This window comes from Pan paniscus, chromosome 2, assembly GCF_029289425.2.
Source record: "Pan paniscus chromosome 2, NHGRI_mPanPan1-v2.0_pri, whole genome shotgun sequence".
Taxonomy (NCBI): domain Eukaryota; kingdom Metazoa; phylum Chordata; class Mammalia; order Primates; family Hominidae; genus Pan; species Pan paniscus.
The window spans coordinates 118,892,839-118,914,397 of record NC_085926.1 but is presented as its reverse complement, the minus strand read 5'-3'; the positions used below and the strand labels follow the sequence as shown (position 1 = coordinate 118,914,397).

Genomic DNA, 21,559 nt, shown 5'->3' with positions numbered 1-21,559 from the left:
TCATGGAATCAGTTCAAGGTTGCTTTTGATTGGACATATTCATAAAAGAAAGATAAATTTCTATATTGTTTAAGCCACAGTTATTATGGCCTGTTACAGTAGCCTAACTTGCATCCTAATACATACCCCAACCATTCATTTTTAAAAAGAAGTAAATATTAGATCACCAAGTTAATTTATGAGGAATGCTTCCCAGTATTGATCATCAGCCTAAAAAATGAAAAAAATAAATATGGCTTTTGATTCTAAAGACTTCTAGTGTGCTACCATATTAATGGTTCATGCTGTGAAAGTTGCAGATACCAGAATGAAATCATTTTTTGTAGACCCAAACAAACCAGAGCTGGAAAAGCGAAAAGCTTGAAGGGTTCATGCTTGCATGTCTGAGATAAAGACTGTCTCAAGGACTTTCTAAAACAACTCCAAGAGAAATTCTTTTTTCAGTACTGCTATAATTAATATAAGATCCTCTTGAAAGAACACTTGCCCAGTAATAGCGTTTCCACCAATGAACTGATGCCAACTCTGGCTTTGAGTATCCAAAACCAATGACCTCTATTTCCAAGCAGTTTATGTGAACTTCTCCTTTTGCCAATACCAGCTTCGCTTTACTCTCGCCTCTTCAGATGCATACGTGGCTTGGCATGGCTATGCATCTCAGGTTAAAAAAAACTTCATTTCTAATTCCCAAATAAATTCAACATATTTGGACATATTTTTCATCTGATTTTTTTGGTTGACATTGCATATATATATCATATTCAAATAATACTGATATGCCAAAGCTATCATTTCTATATTTGAACACAGAACTCCTAGAAGCATTGTACCAGGTTTCACTTAATAATATTAATGTAACCATTGGAAACTACCATGTATAGAAAATAATAATAATACCTATATGTAACAGGGAATAGAATATTCCAACTATGAAATACATTTATTTTATTTAAAAATTATTCTAGGTAGAAGATTTGCCAGTAAATAGCTATGATTACCTAATATATGCTGTGCCTTTTCTGATATTAGGTTACTTGTCGGGTTTTTGGTCTACAGATGTTACACTCTGGGTAAAGTGTGGATTGGGGCATATCATTTCAGATCTTGAATTCAGAAATTGTATATAAACTGTCTCAAAATTTATGCAGTAAGTCATGAATTGATATAATTTGAGATAAAATATCTGTAGTAAGGAACGTGATGGACACAACATATTTTGCCACTTTGGTAAACAAAAGCCAATTATTACTGGAACTATGGAGCAATTCTCATTGTTGAGAAAGGTCCCTCAATTTCAATGATACTTGTTTTCAATAACAGCCAAATCATTTAAACCTTGAGTTTTTTAGGATTATGTGTGTATGTTCACAGCTCTTACCTAAATCTGATGTCATCTTGGGTCACTGAAAGTATTGCTGAATAATTTCCTGCTCTCTTGGATGAAAGAAAAGACTAAGTAAAAGGTCTATAATGCATATGACACCATAGAGTGGCATAACGGTGATAGAAATAACAAGTTCCCATGAAACTCCATCACACTGTGATTCAAAAAAATTAAAAAGTAAGATTGTTCTGTATGCACAAGAGGGGCAAATTACCTGCTCACGTAAACAACCACTGGTCATTGGCGATGGAAGTATTGGTACTAGTTTCTCAGTAAGACTTACAAATCTCTTGAAATAACAAGGAAACTATCACATTCAAAGATCCAAAAGGTAGTTATATTAAATTTTTAAAAGAATAAAGCACTAATCCACTCCCATTTTATATTTGGAAATATATATAATAGAAATGGGATATTTGTTCATTAACTTATTAATTTTTTGAAATTTTATATCTAACTTTTTTCTCTTCTCATGCTAGTTTTATTTTTAACATATTCTATCATGCACATAGTTTAACAAGTCATATAATTCTATAGGACATATTAGGATAATTAAAAGTCATATGTCTCCTTCCCTCTCCCATTTCCTACTTCCCATATGCAACCACTTTTCAATCTTTTTTGCTCTTTATTTTGGTATTTTTACTTAATGTGTCTCAAAATAACATTTTTACATTGCTACTTACTGACTTTTCCAAAGGAAAAAAAAAAAGGATTCTCTTTCTCACCTACCCCCATTACACATACAAGCATACTTCCCAGATCCCCATCCTCCAAAAAAAAATCCTAACTGTTCAGTCTCTACTAACTACTACTCTTTTACTTTGCCACACAAATGTTTTTGTTCCCTGGGGCTAATTTTTTTTAATTTTCTTCATTTCCTTAGTTTTTATGTGCTTATCACTAATTCAGTCCCAAACTCTTCCCCCAATTGCCCTCATCTTTCAATATGTTAAACATCAGATACATATATTCAAACAGAAGAGACAGAGAAAAAGAGAGAAAGCGAGACAGAGAGAAAAATAAACTATATAAGATACTAATGATCCAGTTTAAAAAAAGAAGAAGAAGAAGAAGAAGAAAACAGTTGTTTCCTGGGTCCAAGGCAGAAAAGATGGATGGGCTGCTGCAAAGGGCCACAAAGGATGAAATAGCCACAAAAGGGCTATTTTGAATATAGTAGTAATTTCACAGGAAACTCATCATATTTTATAGTCTACATAATATCAGATTGTTTTAAGCATTATAAAGCAAATGAAGACTTATAAATATAGGTGCAAAACACTAAATAAGATACTGATAAATCAAAACCAAGTGATATATTCAAACAATGATAAACCATGGCCAAACACATTTTATTCCACAAATGTAAGTATAGATACTAAATATATATACCTCATACTCTATTAGTTACTAACTTATTTTATCCTTTTCCTTTCCTTAATTTAAATTTTGAGTTTTCCAGACCCTAGCCTTCAAATTGTGAGAACTTCTAACTGCTTACAAAATAAACCTTGGCAAGATACAGATACAGAAAAGCAAATGATATTCTTCATCATATAAATGTCTTTGCAAATGTTGTCTCTAAAAAGGAGTCTTACAAGACAGCTGTACTTTACAGATTGCTGCTACCTCTTGTGAATATAATCTTTAGTCTCTAAGGAATCTGTAATTCTGATTGTTTGTTTTACTTAATTTTTTCCTGTGATAATAATTTTTAATTGACATAGCATTTTCAGAAAAATATAAATATGAATTAGTTTTATTTACAAAGCCAGAAAATTATTCACACTTTTTCTCTTTCATGGAAGGGAAAATAAATAAAATTTAAAACATATTTCTGTTAGATTTCAACAAGAAGTTGAATAAGGATTTGTATTGACATTATTCATTAATCAACAAATTAAAGAATAAAACCATGATTATATCATTAGGTTCTGGAAAGGCATTTGATGAAATTTAGCAGTCAATCCAGGTAAATATGTGAAATAGGATTAGAAGAAAATGACATAATGAAAATAACAAACATATGCTAAACAACAAAAAACTACAGTCATTCCCATTAAAATCAGGAATAAAACATATATATTTGCTATTCCCATTATTATTCAACTTTGTTTTATAAATTCAAGCTAATTCAGCAAGACAATAAATTGAAATAATGCATATAAATACAAGAAAATAGAAACAAATTACTAAAAATTTTTTGGAAATAAAAGAATGTGGTAAATTATCTAGGTAGAAGATTAAAACAAAAAAAAATCAGTAGCTATTACCTATACTAGCAATAAGCAACTACCAAAAAAAAAGGGAGGAAATTCTTATTTATATTTCTAGTTGTAAATTTGAAGTCTGTTAAATTTGTTAAAAGCCTCAAAACAAAGGTTTTATTCAGTAACATTGAATAATATATTTTCTATTATATAAAGTGGTTAGAAAGACAAAATACTTTTCACTAGCTTGGAACTTAGATTAACCTGTTTTCATAATCTTCATTAATAGCAGTATTATATTCATATATCTCAATGTTTATTGAATACTACAGAAATTACAATACCATTGTTATAATTCTATTAGAAATACAGAGCCGATGTCATCAATTTCTATTGTAGCTGTGACAATAAAATCCCATCAGAATTTAGTATTCAAGAAGTAATTGTTTATATATCTCAAGAACAATTTTAATATTTTGCTTTGATTGGAGCTGCTAATAAAATATCTTTTCAAAGTATCTTCAAAAACCTAATAGTCATAAAATTATTTATACACAGCGATTAAACAAATGAGGTCCTAAATGTTAGCATTTTTCACAAATAAAATATTCACCTATTTATCTTCTCAAATTCCAAGTCAAAGCCTTACTGCTACATAAAATATTTGTTAAAATGCTAAGCCAACACCACAGCTTAGGTGTTTTAAATGCTTGTGTTTAAATGCTTATAGGAGCATATGTGTACTGAATTCTCCTTGAAAATAATATTCAGCTCACTGTGGAGACATTTAATTTTTCCTTTTTTGATTTTTCCATTTTTATTCAAAGTTATTGACGAATGATATGGCACTTTGGTCTCCCCAAATAAGTTCTAAACTCCTTTATAAACAGACATCATGCCTTCCATTTGCCCCCTTCACTGAGCCTAGTGCCACGATTAAATATTAATAGGTAGTGTTTTCCAGTTCATTGATATGATTTGTGTATATAAGAGGTTTTTCCTTCAAAAACTGTTATGTCATATTTTAAGAAAGGTAAATAATTGTAATAAAGTATTTTGTAAATATTTAAATAAATTCTTTATCTAGAATAATGTTTAAATCAATATATAATTATCTCTGTATTCGGAGCTGTTGTCTGAACTTTCTATAGTAATGAAGGCACATTTAAAATTTTTTTAAAAAGTACAGTAGCTTTCATTCTCACCCTTTTCCCACTGACCATCCTTGTGACTATTGTCACCATATTAAACTGAATTATATAATGCTAGGATGTTAGAACAGAATGAGCACCTACATTTTTACAATATTTTATGCAGTTATATAATTGCCAATATGTTATGCATACTAATGTATTATTAAATCTAATGATTATTACAGATTAAAAGTAGATTATTCTTTACTACCTGTGTTTCTTCCCTACCGTATTAATTACTTGAGATCAGAGATTCTATTGTTTAAAGCTCAAGAGCCTTATAAGCATTCAAAATACTACTTATTTTCATCAAAATTCATATATATGAGTAACTTATTCTGTAATTCACACTGTTAATCTTACCCCAAAACTCATGATTGAGATAATGCATGTTAATATACTTTGTAAATTGAACATATTATGTAAGTATAAATTTATAGTACTTAAACTTAAAAGTGTCCTTTCAAAACACGAGATAATCAAGTTCAAATTAAATTCATTTACCATCTCTAAACTATCTCATCATCTCTCATATTATCACTTCCTTTCATAATATTATATATATATGTTAAAACATACCTTCAAAGAAACACATCAAATTATATATATTAACAGGCCCAATTCTTGCTATTGAAAAGTATATATACATACCAATATATAGTGACAGAGTAATACGAATACCAGCACACTAATAACATGAACTAACCATGGGCATAACCCCTAAAGGATATCCAATCCTATCATCTTTATTATTCAATAAAGAACACAAGACTGAAAGAACAATCTCTCATGTAGCCAGATAGTGCTCTACAAATAAATTCCACTGTTTTTTTTTTCCACCCCTAGGACTCATTTTCATCTTCTTATGTGATTTTACCATCTGGCTTATATATTTTCTCTCTACTCTGGACCCTATCAACAGCCTCAGAGTCTTCAATATCCTTGCTTCAATTTATCATACACTTTGACCTCATCATTCTGTCCTCTCTTTCAACTCAACAAATCATCACTAATTAATATCAGCCTCAAATGAACACAGCCTCGTCATCATACTCTTCTAGACTCTTAAGAACTCAAATTTGGTATTCCATTTTGCAGTATCTTTTATGGTCATGGCTTCCACTCCATCTTTCTTCCTGCCCTAGTACTTCCACTTAAATTCTCCTGCTTGTCTGAAACTTTTATTTTCTTCCTAGCTACACTAGCTTCTCTCCCCAGAGTATTTAACATGTAAACACATTGCAACTTAATACTGTATCACATTTGAAAAACATAAATACATCTTTTGTTGAATCTATTTTATGTGTCTATATAGCTATCAAACTAATTTATATGAACTTAATGATCTTTCTCATTGATATATAATAAAAATGGAAATTAGCAGTCATAGAAAATAATTTGGCTTTTGGGTAAAATAAAAACCACTTTTAAAGAAAATGAAAATCTTGTGAAACAAAATTACAGAAATAGAATGACATGTAAAAATATTTTGTTAGAAGTCAGGAGACGTAGTTCAGTCTAGATCATTTTAAGGTCCCCTTCCAATTCCATCTGTACTTCTAATACAAATACTTGTACCGGAAACCATGTTAAACACCTGATTAAATACCTATAGACACCTGATAGGTATTTCTATATTTCTCAGTAATAGTGTATTTCTTAAAAGAAACAAGAATGGGGTTATGTTTAACGTTATGTTCGACGATTGAAAAAGATTAGTTATCTAACTAATTATGGTGTTAAACTACTAAAGACGATTTGCTGTTGCTTTCATCTGATTCCCTCATGAGCTACACACTTGCATTTCAAACAGTCCACTGAGATATCAGGTACTGTTGTTATTTCTATAAATATGAATAGCTTTTAGGTATCTGTGGGTTACCTCTTTTCCTCAGATGGTGCCTTCTTCAATTTCCAGTAGTAGACAGGGGAGGGGGAACATTTTGGGCCTCCATCATAAATAAAATAAAATCTAAATACACAATCTACTTACAGAAACAGTATTTTTGTCCCCTACCAAAGAAGTAATATAGTCCATGTCTTTCTTTCTTAGCTTATTTGTTGCCAGTTGCAAAGAACTTGAAAATGACAGCTGTCCTCTTGCCACATTAGCAATAAACCAAGAAGTCTGTATGTATACAATCCTTGCACCCAGGGCTGATATCCCTACCATTTGTTTACTACGTACTAGACACAATGAAAAACACTTCACGTGGATTATATCATTTAATTTTTATTTATTTCTATAGCCCCATGAGATGGGTGGTATGATTACAAATGATGAAATTGAGGCTTACAAAGGCTAATCAAGGCCAGGAGTCCTGACGCAAGCCTGTAATCCCAGCACTATGGGAGGCCAAGGTGGGAGGATCACTTGAGGCTATGAGTTGAGACCAGCCTGGGCAACATAGTGAGGCTCCATCTCTACAAAAAATAAAAATAAATTAGCCAGGAATGGTGTTGCGCCCCTGTAGTTCCAGCTACTTGGGAAGGATGAGGTGGGAGGATCCCTTCAACCCAGGAGTTCGACACTGCAGTGAGCTATGATTTTGCCATTGCACTCCAGCCTGGGCAACAGAGCAAGCCTCTGTCTCTAAGAAGAAAAAAGAAAAAGAAAGGCTAATCAACTGTTCAAGGTCACCAACCTAGTGAATACACATGGTGTGACTGATAGCTTTAGAATGAGAGCTATATAGCATTTCAGTAGTTTGATCCCATCTCGAGATGAAAGAACTTGATTTGCCCTATATGAATTTAAGACCAGAGACAAAAATGGCTTTCAAAAGAATTATAGCTTGGGGTAGAGTCAAGATCAACCATTGAGTTAAAGGAACCACAGGATAATAACCAAATGTTTTGGATTTGGGTTGCTCAACATGTACAACCTTTCAGTGGGACAATTTGGTCGCATATATCAAAAACCTTTAAAAATATGCTAACTTTCTGTGAAGTTGCTCTCCTAGGAATTTATCCCAAGGAAGAATTCTAAGTATATAAAGATGCACAAAGACATTTAATGTAGTATCTTTAGGAAAGTAAAATATTAGAAATAATTGAGTACTGATTTAAATAAGCCAGGATGCTTAATAGAATTCTATGAACCACTTAACCATATATAAAAAATAAATAAATGAGCAGACAAGGAAGATGTTAATAATATATTAAGTAGTAATATTACCAAGAAGAATGTATCAATCCCATTTTTATATAAAAACTTTTTACATGTAATCATAAACATAGAAAAACATCACATATAAATACTGTGAAACATTAATGATGGTTATATCTAGGTAAAATAATAGATTGTTCTGTTTTTGCTTACCTGTATTTTCTAACTTTTTTACATGGAAGATACATTACTTGTAAAATAAAAAAAAAACTTTTAAAAGAAAAAGAATGCTGGATACATCTTAAACACTCACTAAACTCTTCTCAATTTTAAAATAACTCATAGTAAACCTCAATATAATTAAAAGGTTAAACTTATGCCCCTATTATTGTGTATCAAAATCAGATTTGAGTCTACAAAGTAACTCAGAAAGTTGTAAATCATTAACAATTATTTACTACTATTATGATACTGAGACCCTTGTTTAAGTATATAAATTAATTCCAACATAGACCCTAAGATTTTAAGTTTTTTTGTTTGTTTGTTTTTTAAGATACTGAAGTTTCCATTTCTAGTCTGGCATGTGGAAGCTTAGATAGAAGTCATCGCTCTCCTCCACAAAACAAGAAAAAAGCAAAGAAACTGAAAATCAACAACTTTCTTTAGATCCATCAGAAAACTAAGGTCACAGGACAAATTGCTGTCCCAAAAACAGAGAGACAGACAGGCAGATATAGGGATCACAACATACCTGAGCAGAAACCTAAGGGCAGAAACTTCCGCGTGGGAAGCAGTAACAGGGTTCGAGCTACAGTGATTACAGCCTAAAATTTAACTGACAAATTGCTAGAGGTTTAATGTGAACAAGTTTGAGAGTTAAAAACTCTGGTGGAGTGGGGAGGGTTAGAGGTGTCCCTACACTTTTGTGAGTTTTACCTGCAACTCACTTTTGTGAGGTTATTACAGTGAAGATCAGAACAAAATTTCAACCTGCTTCCAGCAGAGGGAGGGAAAAAGGAGTCATTTTGAAATATACTCAGAGCATTCTGTTCTTAACAAGACCTGTCCTCAAGAGAAACTAGTTTCCACTTAAAACTAGTGGAAACTAGTTTACTTAAGTAAAACTTTATCCAAGTGAGGTTTTACACACAGCCTAACCAAACTGAAGGAAGAGATATGCCCACCTCCAGCCATCTCCAGCCTTCCAGGTAGGGGAAGAGAAAAGAAATACCAACTCTAGCCTTCCTGTCTCCCCTAATAAAAGAAAAATAAATCAACCTGAGAAGCACTTGTGAAGGTCACAGCCCAAGGACACAGGCTTACTAAAAGACTGAGTCCTAATTATAGACCTACAGAATGTTTTCCCTCCCCCACACCTCAACACCACATCAATAGGGCTCCTATAATAACAGGGGAAAACAACTTTTAAAAACTGCATGTGGCCAGGCGTGGTGGCTCACGCCTGTAATCCCAGCACTTTGGGAGGCCTAAAAATACAAAAAAATTAGCCGAGTGTGGTGGTGGGCACCAGTAGTCCCAGCTACTTGGGAGGCTGAGACAGGAGAATGGCATAAACCCGGGAGGTGGAGGTTGCGGTGAACCGAGATCACGCCACTGCCCTCCAGCCTGGGAGACAGAGCGAGACTCTGTCAAAAAAAAAAAAACCTGCATGTATCAGACTTTATTTAAGAAAGAGTCTCTAAGTGAACCTAAAGACAACTGAAGATACAAAAACAAAGACCCAGAAAAAAATTTTGACATCTGACATTACAGCTACAGCTACAGCAAAGAACAATCACAGCTTGACCCCAATCAGATAAACATAATCTCAAACTAAAAGCCTATGTATCTCAGTCCCTTTTATCCTGTGCATCCTTTCTTTCCATTTTAAAAATTACAAGATGTACTAAAAGACCAAAAAAGACACAGTTTGTAGAGACAGCAAGTGTCAAAAACTGCATCAGACATGACAGAGATTTTTTAAATCTATGATTAATAAGCTATGGGCTTTATAAAAAACAGTGGATACCATGTAAGAACAGGTGGGTAATTTAAGCAGAGAAATGGAAACTCTAAGAATCAAAAAGAAATGCTAGAAATCAAAAGCCCTCTAACAGAAATGAAGAATGTCCTTGATGGGCTCACCTATAGACTAGAAATGGCTGAAGAAAGAAAAGAGTGAGCTTGAAGAAAATTCAATAGAAATTTTCAAACTGATATGCAAAGAGAAAAAAGAAGAATCGAATATCCTAGCACTATGAGATGATTATCAAAAAATGTAAATACACATAATGGGAATATCAGAAAGGTCAAGAGAAAGAAACAGAAGAAATATTTGAAGCAATAGTGACTGAGAATTTCCCAAAATTAACGACAGACACCAAACCACAATTCTAGGAAGCTCAGCTCACCAAATAGGATAAACACCAAAAAATATACGCATAGGATATTATATCCAAACTACAGAAGATCAAAGACAAAGAGAAAAATCTTTTTAAAAAAAACGCAGAAAAACTAAACTTTATCTATTGAGGATATAGGGTAAGAATTATATCAGATTTCTCTTCAGGAACAATGCAAACCATAAAAATGTGAAGTGATATGTTTAAAGTGTTGAAAGAAAAACACCACACCAACCTAGAATTCTGTATCCAATAAAATTATTCTTCAAAAGGGAAGGAGAAATAACCTTCTTGAACAAACAAAAATTGAGGGAATTTGTCACCAGTAGATCTTCCTTGCAAGAAATGCTAAAAGAAATTCTTCAGAAAGAAGGAAAATGATATGGGTCAGAAACGTAGATCTATACAAAGAAAGAAAGACTGTTAGGGAAATAATAAATAAGGGTAAAAAAAACTTTTTAAATTAAATTCTTAATTGAGCTAACAGATATTTTTTTTTTCAAAAATAGTAATAGCAACAATGTACTTGGCGATTATAACCTATGGATAAGTAAAATGAATGAACGCAGTTATAAAGGACAGGAGGGAAAAGCTGGAAATACTTTATTATAAGGGAACTTGCATGGCTCACGTAGTGGTACATTGTTATTTAAAGGGGTCTTGGATTAGTTGTGAATATATATTGCAAACCTAAGGGCAACCACTAAAAAAAGTATAAAAATAAGTAGAATTAATAAGCTAAGAGAGGAGAGAAAATTGAATGATATAAAATGCTCAAAGTTAGACAAGACAGAAAAAGAGTATAAGACCAAAAAAAAACCAGAAAGAACAAAGCCAACAAATAAAAATGGTAACAAATATGATAGATGTTAATTCAACTCTATCAATAACCATTTTAAATGGCAATGAATTAAATATATCAATTAAAAGACAGAGACTGTCAAGGTGGATTAAAAAACCAGTCCCCCACTATATGTTGTCTACAAGAAAGAAAGGATGCACAGGATAATATAAAGACACAGACTGATTAAAACTAAAGGGATAGAGAAAGATACTATGCAAACACTAATTAAAAGAAAACAGGTGTAGCTATAGTAATTTCAGATAATGCCAAATTCAGGACAAGGAAAAAAATACCAAGGATAAAGATGGACATTACGTAATGATAAAGGGGCTAATTCTTCCAGAGGAAATAAGAATCCTTAATGTCTATGTGTCTAACAATAGAGCATCAAAATATGTAAAGCAAAAACTAATAGAAGTACAAGGAGAAATAGATAAATCCACTATAATCGTTGAAGACTTCACCCCTCTCTCAATAATTAACAGATCTCACAGGCCAAAAATTAGTAAAGATATAGTAAAAGTTAAAAGTACCATCATCAACTGGATCTGATTGGCACTTATAGAATATTTTATCCAACAACAGCAGAACACACATTCTTCTCAAGTTCACACAACATTCGCAAAGGTAAACCACATTCTGGGCCATAAAACATACCTTAACAAATTTAAAAGAATAGAAACCAAACAAAGTATGCTCTAAGGCCATAGTGTAATTAAACTAGAAATCAATAACAGAGAGATAGCTGGAAACCCCCAAAATACTTGGAGATTAGACAACACACTTCTAAATAGCACATGGGTCAAAGAAATCATAAGAGAAATTTACAATATACTGAAATCTTAACATGCCTCAAGACAATTTAGCACCAGAAATTATTCTTAATCTTGGAACACAGGCAGAATGTAACCTGACACAAACAACTGAGACAGCGAAAAGAAAGACTGAACAAAGAGAAATGAAAAAAAAAGAAAAAGAAAAAGAAAACTAGGGAAAGAAATAAATTAGAGCTAACCTAGGCAGAGAGAATACGAAGGGCAAAAAAAAAGCTCAAAATTTTTTGCAGTGTGAAGTTACAAGAAGAAAATGATTGGTGGTTTCATTCAAAATGAAATTGAAGGTTTCAGCAAACTACAATCATTCCTTTAAAAGTAATCCACTCTCTAGATAACGGAGACTTTTTTAAAACTTTGGTCAGTAGACCTGGTATTGAATTAGTTTTGCTACTGGTTCCTAAATGATCTTTAATCCTAGTTCTTCAAGATCAAGCTATTTAAATTCTTGTCCACTATCATAGTTCCTCCCATATCACTCTTTCCTCTGCTCTTCTAGGATCTGGAATTTTCATCTTGAATATTAATCTCTGCCTATGCTTAATCACATGAAAGCAAGTAAATACAAATTTTAGACAGATTCCTTCTGTGACTATGCCCTATGCACTTCCTTGTCTGAATCTCCACCCAATGCAGTAAGTTTCTGCATTGTTGACTTATTAATTCAACAGTCTGGCTATCTTATTACCAAATATTAATACAATGCTCTCATCAAAATATATATTTGTTAAAGATATTATTTTACCTCATAAAATTTTCTTATATCACACAATTTATGTTTGCCAGTATGACAGAATGACTAAAAGCGAAGGGTTGAAAAAAACAGCAGTGACACTACTCCAGCAGTATAAAATGTTTGCAGTGATGTTGGCCAGATAATTTAGCTTCTGAGATACAGTTAAAATAACTGCGTCAGCTAATGTTGCATAGTTTAGGTAAAAAATCAGAATATTATAGTCAACTTATCTCACTCAGCCTAATTCATACACAACAGAGCTTCCTGTAGGATTTTTGGAATTTAATTTTATTTCTTTTTTTATTATTATTATACTTTAAGTTTTAGGGTACCTGTGCACAATGTGCAGGTTAGTTATATATGTATACATGTGCCATGTTGGTGTGCTGCACCCATTAACTTGTCATTTAACATTAGGTATATCTCCTAATGCTATCCCTCCCCCTCCCCCCACCCCACAACAGGCCCTGGTGTGTGATGTTCCCCTTCCTATGTCCATGTGTTCTCATTGTTCAATTCCTACCTATGAGTGAGAACATGCGGGGTTTGGTTTTTTGTCCTTGCGATAGTTTACTGAGAATGATGGTTTCCAGCTTCATCCATGTCCCTACAAAGGACATGAACTCATCATTTTTTATGGCTGCATAGTATTCCATGGTGTATATGTGCCACATTTTCTTAATCCAGTCTATCATTGTTGGACATTTGGGTTGGTTCCAAGTCTTTGCTATTGTGAATAGTGCCGCAATAAACATACGTGTGCATGTGTCTTTATAGCAGCATGATTTATAATCCTTTGGGCATATACCCAGTAATGGGATTGCTGGGTCAAATGGTATTTCCAGTTCTACATCCCTGAGGAATCGCCACACTGACTTCCACAATGGTTGAACTAGTTTACAGTCCCACCAACAGTGTTAATTTTATTTCTATAATAGCTTTTATAAACAGTTTAATTTTTTCAAATTCACTTTATTTCTACAGTAACTGGAATTTTGTGGATTCACCTAGCTACACAAAAAATACTAAAGCGATTTGCTGGGTTGAACTACTCTCAGAAAAATAAAAGCTACTTCAAATCTTCTATTTATCTGCTAGAATTAAAAATGGCTGCCTGCTAGACTATTATAAGGAGGAAATAACATCTGCATTACTTTCTCATAGTGGAGAGGGAAAGAAAATGTAAATAAATAGAGAAATCATGTAAATAATAAGAGCATAAGAAATTTATATACTTAGGAGAGTTGTTTCCAAGAACACTATTTCAAGTTCATACCATCATGTGCTGCATAATGACATTTTGGTCAACAATGGACTACATATTATGGGTGGACCCATAAAATTATAATACCATAATTTTTACTGTACTTTTTCTATGTTGAGATATACTTAGATACACAAATATTTACCATTCTGTTATACCTGCCTACAGTATTCAGTACAAGCAACATGCTATATAGGTTTATAACCCAGGAGCAATAGGCTATACTATATAGCTAAGTGTGTGGTAGGCTATGCCATATAGGTTTGTGTAAGTACACTCTGTGACGTTCACACAATGACCAAATTGTCTACCAATGCATTTCTCAGAACCTATCCCTATCATTAAGTTACATGTGACTGTATATAATTACACTGTAACAATAGCTGTTATCCAACAGTTACATAACAAATACAAATATGGCAGCCATTGGCCATTTCCTGATTATTCTGGGCTGATGATTGCAGAGATTGTGGTTTGACTTCCCAGACTGGTTGCTGCAGGGATTGTGGTTTGGTTTCCTTCTCTGATTGCTGCAAATCGACCAATACAAATTGTTGCCTAATAATGAGAAATTTTTTTTCTTATCTAGTTCTTAAAGCATACCTGCTTAGCAACATATTCTAGCAACTTTATCTACAAAAACTGCTTTAAAAGTAATAAATTGATTTTTTAACAAAAGAAAAAATAAGCAACCTCTAACAGCTGTAAACTGCAGTTTACCTGGCACTAAGGGCTGGGTCATGGTTTTCTCTTTTGGAACATGAATAATTTCACAGAAAACCAACATCAAACAAAGCCACTCTATGACCGTAATAAAGCAAGACAAAAATAAAACCACTGTGGAATCATGTCTGGGTAGTGATAACTGTAAGAATATTGTACAAACCACACTAATAGCTAAAGACTCCCCTTATCCAGCTAACATATGCAACTGCTTCTTCTTTACCTATTATGTAGCCTCATGCCACTCTTCCTACCTTCTAGATAAAACGTCTTAGGATAACAAATGATAGAATTGCCCCACTTTCTGACAATATCCAATTCGTGTTTCTTTGAACTTTGTCTAAAATGACCTAACACAAGTTCAAATCCTGTAACAAGCCCTCCCTATGGTATATAGTCTCCCTTATTCTAAAAAAAAAAAAAAAAAGAGAAAACCCAACTTTGTTTAACTACAGGTATGCAGTCTTTGGCTGATAGGCACACACACTGTATTTCCTTTTAAATATTCCAGAACCCAGTCTACATAGCATTTTGGTCAGCCTTTAGACTGAAAAAAGAAATTGGTATGTGATTGCCACAAGAACAGGCAGAAAGATAGAAAAACATAGTTATCCCAGTTATAAATCCTAGTACATTTCAAAACTTAATATATGACAAAGGAGTACCACATTCAGTGGAAGAGGGAAGCAGCAGTTAAATGGTATGGCGCAACCGACGGGCTGTTTGGGGGAAACATCATTTTGGAGTCATACTATATACTAAAATGAATCTGGTTAAAATAAAAATGTTAAAATGTGATATATCAAAACACTAAAATGTAAAAGAAAATAGAAATGAATATTCAATCAAAACTCTGGATTGTAGAGGATAAAAAAGAAATCACTAAGGATAAGTCAATAGATTTGACAATAGAAAAAATTATGAATTATGCAAATTAGAACTATCATGAACAAGATGCAAACAATGAACTGGGAAAAACTTTACAAAAGTATAACAGATAAAAGATTGATCAATTTAATATATTAAAATGTATAAAAGCTAATAGAAATTACTAGGAACCAATAAATAGGAAGAAAGGGGATATGAAAGGACAATTCATAAAAAGAAAAACTCAACTGACTAATAAGTATACTGGAAAATAATCAAGCTCACCAGTAATCATAAAATACAAATTAAATAATTACAAAAGTGTATTTTTCATTTACTAAGTTAGTAAAAATATTTCTAAATATCGAAAGCTGGTAAGAATACCACTGAACTGACAGTTATATACTACTAGGTGAATCCTTTTAGAAAGTAATTCAACAAGATATATAAAGACTTATAACCTAACTATTTTACAACTAGAAATTTCATCTCAGGAAGTAATATTAAATATGCTGAAGGTTTAATGCCCACAGATGTTCGTAAAAGCATTACTGTAAGAAGAGAAAAACTGAATGAAAATTAAATTTCCAGTAATAAAAGTACATCCCCTAAACTGATTGTTATACAGCCATTACATTTATATAAAGAAAAAAATCCTTAACAACCAAAAAGTGTTTATATTCTAATGTTAAGTGAAAAAAAATAGGATGTAAAATTCTATATAAGATCCATAACACATACCAAAATATAACCAAGAGACTGACTATACAATATAATATACAATTACTAAACTATATATGATAATAGAACTCTAACCTACAACCTCTGCAGCAACCAGACAAGGAAGCCAAACCACAATCCCTGCAGCAACCAGTCTGGGAAGTCAAACCACAATCTCTGCAATCATCAGCCCAGAATAATCAGGAAATGGCCAATGACTACCAGATCCCTAACTTCCGCAGCTCCCTCATTCTCAACACTTCCAACTCAATACTGACTAGAGAAAGCCAAATATGCTTCCCAAACCAATCACATAGAATGCCTCCCTTGTACACAGCCTGCCTCCAGCTTCCCATGCCAACAACTTACAATAAGAACATACTTAAAGCTTACCCTTTTTTCACCACAAAGCTCTCCCACTCTTCTGCCGGCGTTTGGGTCTCTGCCAAATACAAACGATGGTGGGTTTTGCCACAGCAAAATCTGAATAGCCTATGTCCTCATTTGGGTGGTCTTTGTTAATTTCCACATAACAAAAAACTAAACATAAAAAAATACTAAAATGAAATGCACCCAAAAAAATCAATAATCATTGCCTGCATCTGCATGTTTGAAGTATGGATACTTTTGAAGTTTTTTTCTCTCTACCTACTACTCAGCAATAAAAAAAGAACAAATCACTGACACCATCAACAACTTGAATAAATCTTAACACATTATGTTGTATAAGACACACACACACACACACACACACACACACACTCCGTATACCATATGATTCTATTTATATGAAGTCTAAGAACATGTAAGCATAAGCTATGGTGATAGAAGTCAGAATTTAGGCCAGGTGCGGTGGCTCATACTTGTAATCCCAGCACTTTGGGAGGCCAAGGAGGGCAGATCACGAGGTCAGGAGTTCGAGAGCAGCCTGGCCAACATAGTGAAACTTTGCCTCTACTAAAAATACAAAAATTAGCCAGGCGTGGTGGTACATGCCTGTAGTTTCAGCTACTCCAGAGGCTGAGGCAGGAGAATTGCTTGAACCCCAGAGACGGAGGTTGCAGTGAGCCGAGATTTCGCCACTGCACTCCAGCCTGGATGACAGAGTGAGACTCCATCTCAGGAGGAAAAAAAAGAAGTCAGAATTTAATTGCCTCTGGAAAAGGGTAAGGATGGGAAATTCACTGGAAAGTGTCAGGAAGAAATTTTTAGAAAATGTAAGATATTTTATATCTTGTTTTGACTGATGGTTACACAGATGTGTATAATTATCAAAACTCATTGAAATGAGTACTTAAAATCTGATTTTTATGTGTAAATTATACCTCACATACTTCCCTCCCTGATCTTTCTTATTTTGCTTTCAATTGTCAACTCCCAAATGTTCAGCTCTTAGCACCCTATTCTCTCAATATTTATCTTTGTTCCAAGTTCTTTAAATCTATAGCTCTTCACAGAATAAAATATATGAGCACTGTAAAAACATTAACAATAAATAAAATTATTTCTAGTAAATATATAATCTTGCTTTGTATGAAGACAGAAATTGTTGTATTAGGGAGACTACAGGTTCCAAAATGGCAGCATACAACCAAAGTTGTTTCACTGCCCATACAGAAAACCTAAACAAATATACATCACTGAGATTATTACCAGAAATACCCCAAAACTCAAATATAAGAACAAGTCAGCTTCTAGGGTCACAGGGAAGTGAAAAAACTCCAAGCAGACAGTAAAGAGAATAAGATTTCCATATCTGTGATGCCACTCACACCAATCTGCTTTGCACCAAGAGCTAAGAAAATTTCCCCCAACTCATGATTTCTACTTTGTAAAAAGTGAGCTCAAGGTAGACAACCAACTTCCCCCATATTTTGGGTTCCCTAACAGGAGCCCTGTCTCTACCCCAACCCAGGGAAAGCATTAGCGGTACCTGAAGTAAGAAATATCCCTGATGACAAAGAGAAACAAAGTGGGGAGGTGGGACTGCCATCCTAGCCTTGGAAATTCTGCTCTGTAACTCAGCCAAAGGAGACACCAAATTAGAGGCTGTTCAGCAGTATCATGCTATAGGAAGTTCATCCATCAGGTCTGCTGGGCATGAACCCCTAGCCAGCCTTCCCACACAACACAGAAAAGCAATTAAGAAATTTATCAGAAAAATTGGCTGGGCGTAGTGGCTCACACCTGTAATCCCAGTAATTTGGGAGGCCAAGGTGGGTGGATCATGAGGTCAGAAGATTGAGACCACCCTGGTTAACACAGTGAAACCCTTTCTCTACTAAAAATACAAAAAATTTGCCAGTTGTGGTGGCATGCGCCTGTGGTCCCAGCTACTCGGGAGGCTGAGGCAGGAGAATCGCTTGAACCTGGCAGGCGGAGGTTGCAGTGAGCCGAGATCGCGCTACTGCACTCCAGTCTGGGCGACAGAGGGAGACTCTATCTCAAAAAAAAAAAAAAAAAAAAAAAAGAAAGGAAAGAAATTTATCAGAGAAATTTAACAAAAAGATTGAAATGATTCTTAAAAATCAAACAGAAATTTTGGAACTGAGAAATATATTTGCTGAACTGAAAAACTCACTAGAGGCCCTCAACAGCTAAATGTATGAAGCAGGGGAAGGATAATGTGAGCTCAAAGACAGGCTATTTGAAAATACACAGAGGAGAAAAATGGAATAGAATGAAGATTGCTTACAAAATATAGAAAATTACCTCAAAAGACCAAATCTAAGAATTACAGATAGTCAAGATGGAGTTGAGCAAGGGTAAGGGGTAGACAGCGTGTTCAAAGAAATAATAACAGAAAACTTTCTAAAACTAGAAAAGAGATAAACATCCAAGTACAGGAAGGTAGAATACCAAACAGATTCAACTCAAATAGGACTACCTCAAGGCATAATCAAACTCTCAATAGTCAAAGACAGAGAGAGGATCCTAAAAGCAGCAAGAGAAAATACGCAAATAACATAAAAAGGAGGTTTAATCCATTCAGACTTCTCAATGGAAACTATATAGGCCAGCAGGGAGTGGTGAAAGAAAAAAAAAAAAAAAAAAAAGAACTGCCATCCAAGAATACTATATCCAGCAAACATGTTCTTCAACTATGAAGGAGAGACAAAGTCTTTCCCAGAGAAACAAAAGCTCAGAGAATTCAACACCACCAGACCCATCTTACAAGAAATGCTAAAGGGAGTTCTTCCATCTAAAATTTAAAAAAAAATTAACTTACAAAAACAAAACATGGGAAAGCATAAAACCCACTGGTAAAATTAAGTACACAGACAAACCCAGAATACTCTAATACTGGAGCTGTAGTGTGCAATCCACCTATAATTCTACTATGAAACCTAAAAGACAAACCTATCAAAGACAATAATACCCACAGCAATCCGTTAAGAGATAAGCAATTAAAAACATAAATGGAGATAACAAAATTCAAAATGAGGGAAGAGGGAGTTAAAGTATAGAGATTTTTTCCCACTCTTCTTCATTTGTCCTATTCTTTGTATGATCTAATATAAGTTGTCATCTCTTTCAAATAAACTTGTTATATCTATAAGATGTTCTCTGTAAGCCTCATGGCAATAACAGTGCAAAATCCTGTAGCTTCACTAAAAATAAAAAGCAACAAATTAAGACATACTACTAGAGAAAATCACTTAACCACAAAGGAAGACAGTAAGAAAGGAAGAAATTAAGAAAAGAGTTACGAACCAGAAAACATGCAATAGTATGGCAGTAGTAAATCCTTACTTATCAATAATTATCTTGAATGTAAATGGACTCAATTATCCAAGTAAAAGGCATAGGGTGGCTGAATGGATAAAGATACAAGACCCAACTATATACTCCTTACAATAAATCCACATTCTGAAACTGAAGGGGTGGAAAAAGATATTCCATGCAACTGGAAACCAAAAAAGAGCAGGAGTAGCTATATGTAGATCAGATGAAATACACTACAAATCAAAGACTATAAAAACAGACAAAGAAGATCACTATATAATAATAAAGGAGTCAATTCAGCAAGAGGATATAATGATTATAAATAACAATGCACCCAACACGAGAGCTCCCAAGTATATGAAGCAAACATTAATACATCTAGAAAGAGAGGTATACTGCAATACAATAATAGCAGGGTACTTCAGCAACCCACTCGAGGCTGCTCCTCATCCCTTCCTCCAGAAGTGTGGACATTGTCATTAGGGCTTCATGGTTGCGGTTTAGGAGGTGAAGCCCAGGCAATGGTGTGCATTCCTTGTATCATCAATTCAATTCTGTTCTGGAAATACAAAAGAATTCTAGAGCCATGCATATACCCTCTTATTTCTCCTTTTGTTAGTTATATATAGCCTATAAAGCTATACAGGAATACAACAATTTAAAATAAAGACAAGGGCCAGGAGCGGTGGCTCACGCCTGTAATCCCAGCATTTGGGAGGCCGAGGTGGGCGGATCACGAGGTCAGGAGATCCAGACCATCCTGGCTAACACGGTGAAACCCCGTTTCTACCAAAAATACAAAAAATTAGCCAGGCGTGGTCGCGGGAGCCTGTAGTCCCAGCTACTCGGGAGGCTGAGACAGGAGAATGGTGTGAACCCGGGAGGCGGAGCTTGCAGTGAGCCGAGATCGCGCCACTGCACTCCACCCTGGGCGACAGAGCGAGACTCTGTCTCAAAAAATAAATAAATAAATAAAATAAAGACGAGGTAGACTGTAAGGATGTAAACAAATGGATTACCAACAACAGGACCAATGGAAATCTCTGACAAAATGAAAGACTAAAGCCATTCTCCCAAAGGATCTCACTAGTTAGAAAAATGGACCTGATAATATGAAGCATCTTCTTTGTAATTGTCTCTGACATTTTTCTCTGAGACCAGAATTTAAGATAGATAGTTTAGATATTTACCTGATACTAATCACAAAATATATCTATATTTAAATATTACTGATCTAATTCCTTAGATTGTTTTTCATTAATGTAGCTTTCATTTCTATTATTGCAGTTATAATAATATGAATAAATAGAAGTCTTATGCCTGTAGATTTAGTAACTGTTACTAAATCAATACTTTAAAATCTTTTGTCCTCTAGCATTCATTCACATGAATTTGACTGTTTTTGCTCTAATTTCTTTGGGCTTTTCTAATTTAAGTGGAATACAATTGTACTGTGAAACAATGCAGTGGGATTGTGTGGTGAAATGAAGGGTAGAATTTTTGAAGATGATAATGATGTGAAACATACTGGTATAATTACTGTCT

General features: G+C 33.9%; 1 protein-coding gene across 7 annotated transcripts in view; it reads right to left on the bottom strand.

The window, feature by feature from the left end:
* The window catches only part of STXBP5L (syntaxin binding protein 5L), a 507,233-nt gene that overhangs the window by 469,710 nt on the left and 15,964 nt on the right, over positions 1-21,559 (bottom strand). The gene's annotated exons all lie outside the window — the stretch shown is intronic.